Source organism: Tarenaya hassleriana, unplaced genomic scaffold, assembly GCF_000463585.1.
Source record: "Tarenaya hassleriana unplaced genomic scaffold, ASM46358v1 Cleome79, whole genome shotgun sequence".
In the NCBI taxonomy this organism is placed as follows: Eukaryota; Viridiplantae; Streptophyta; class Magnoliopsida; order Brassicales; family Cleomaceae; genus Tarenaya; species Tarenaya hassleriana.
Window position 1 is genome coordinate 330101 of NW_010970398.1, and position 2866 is coordinate 332966.

Here is a 2866-nt window from a genome sequence, read left to right on the forward strand (position 1 = left end):
GTTTGCAGTAGGCAAATTCGCGAAAATCGATAAGGTGTGACGAGTTTGACGGGACTGACGGTGTGACGAGTTTGACGGGTTGACGGTTTGTGAAAATAAATCGTTGGTGTAAATTAAGTTTTGATGGTTCAGTGTGGTGTATAGGGGTCATTATAACATATTTAACGAGTTTTTGTTAACCGTAACTCATGCGGTAAAAAACTATTTCCTACCCTAAGCCAATGTGTTAGGAGAACACTATTAGAACTTTAGGGTTTCTTTGGGAGAACATGCATTGTGAGAAACAAAAAGGTCTTAAAATTTGAGAGCTAGATTTAGATTCAGTATAAGATACTTGATGAATGGGATGATAATTGATAAGTTTACGGTTTGCAGTAGGCAAATTCGCGAAAATCGATAAGGTGTGACGAGTTTGGCGGGTACTGACGGTGTGACGAGTTTGACGGGTTGACGGTTTGTGAAAATAAATCGTTGGTGTAAATTAAGTTTTGATGGTTCAGTGTGGTGTATAGGGGTCATTATAACATATTTAACGAGTTTTTGTTAACCATAACTCATGCGGTAAAAAACTATTTCCTACCCTAAGCCAATGTGTTAGGAGAACACTATTAGAACTTTATGGTTTCTTTGGGAGAACATGCATTGTGAGAAACAAAAAGGTCTTAAAATTTGAGAGCTAGATTTAGATTCATCATAAGATACTTGATGAATGGGATGATAATTGATAAGTTTACGGTTTGCAGTAGGCAAATTCGCGAAAATCGATAAGGTGTGACGAGTTTGACGGGTACTGACGGTGTGACGAGTTTGACGGGTTGACGGTTTGTGAAAACAAATCGTTGGTGTAAATTAAGTTTTGATGGTTCAGTGTGGTGTATAGGGGTCATTATAACATATTTAACGAGTTTTTGTTAACCGTAACTCATGCGCATCTCCAGCACCATCACAATCAACAAAGTCGACTTTGTTGGTTCCACAGGCTATATCAATTGCAGATTTTTCTTTCAAAACAATTGCATCTTCTCCTACAACAATAGTATCTTCATTATCCGAATCATCTATAAATTGTATCATATTACTCGCAGCTTTAGTTTTGAAATCAGGACTCTGAATCATATTGTTATTATAACCTGCATAAAGTACAGCCCCATATGGTCCAACACCAATACCACTAACGGAATCAGGAATGTATTCCACACCGTTATCTTTTCCATATTCCCTTACTCGCAGCTTTACTTTTTCAATCTCCACGTGAAGCATGCTCCTTCCTCCGTTTACATATCGAATGATAAGCAAGTGTTTGTTTATCTCATGGACTATAAAAGGAAATAGTGAGCCGATTTACATATCGAATGATAAGCAAGTGTTTGTTTATCTCATGGACAAAAATAAACGGAGGAAGGAGCATGCTTCACGTGGAGATTGAAAAAGTAAAGCTGCGAGTAAGGGAATATGGAAAAGATAACGGTGTGGAATACATTCCTGATTCCGTTAGTGGTATTGGTGTTGGACCATATGGGGCTATACTTTATGCAGGTTATAATAACAATATGATTCAGAGTCCTGATTTCAAAAGTAAAGCTGCGAGTAATACGTTATAATTTATAGATGATTCGGATAATGAAGATACTATTGTTGTAGGAGAAGATGCAATTGTTTTGAAAGAAAAATCTGCAATTGATATAGCCTGTGGAACCAACAAAGTCGACTTTGTTGATTGTGATGGTGCTGGAGATGGAGATGGAGATGGAGATGGTGAGAATAATTTGGCTGTGGTAGCTGTGGAGGACACATCTTTTTCTCTTTCTGTATTCAATTTTACCGATGGATTGAATATAGGTATTGGTTATGAGTTTGATAGTAAGGAAGTGATAACTCCTAATTCTCTCTATATTTCCAGGATGTTTTTATAGGATTTAGACGAGGATCATATTCATTTGTAGGCATTATAGGCGTGTTAGGCCACGAAACTCGGTTTGGTTGTGTTTTTATAGGATTACAGGTCACGGACGCGATTTGACCAAAAAGGGAGAAATCTGGAGCTAAAGGGATGAAATACGTCAAGCCTGTTATGAAGAGACCGAGTCAGAACGTTCGAGTCAGAACACCCCGAGTCAACATGCCCGAGTCAGAAGGCCCGAGTCAGAAGATTGGCTGGGCCGAATTCTTAAGAGCCCTGTTTTGACTCGGTCGAGTCAGAGCACTGACTCGGTCCGAGTCAAAACCCAGAAAAAGCCCAGATTCGAATTTTCAGAGTTTGAACGGGAGTAGGACTTCGGGAGCGCTGCCTAGGGTTTATAAAAATTGTCTACTGACGTCCTAGAGGAGGGAGAGACTTTATACAGACTTTGGAGAGCTTTGGTGAGAGAAATAAGAGTTTACGAGATTTCGGGAAGAAGAAGGAGAGTTGGAATGTGAAGATCGCATTGCTGTCGACATGAGTCTTTCTTCTCCCTCTTTTGTTTCTGATTTCGGTTTTATTCTGTGTTTTTCCATGAACCGTGAGTAGATCCATGGCTGTGGGTTAGGGATTCATTTTTGTTTTGGGTATGTTTGAACCCTAACTTGGTTGCGATTTGGATTTGTTTCGGTTTTATCGATTTGCACTTCATGTCAATTGATGTTTGCTGACCCCTTGATCAGTTGTTTTAGATTCTGAACTACGTAGGAATATGAGTTTAGTTTCGGATCAAAATCGATAGAATAGATCGTATTATTCACATAGGAATATGGTTTGATCGATCTAGGGTTGATGATAGCGTTCTTCATGCATCTAGTTTGATAAATCACATAGGGATATGGATTTAGAAAACTTTAGATAGTGAGTTATATGCCGGAAGGTGATTTCTCTATCTTTGTTGCTTGA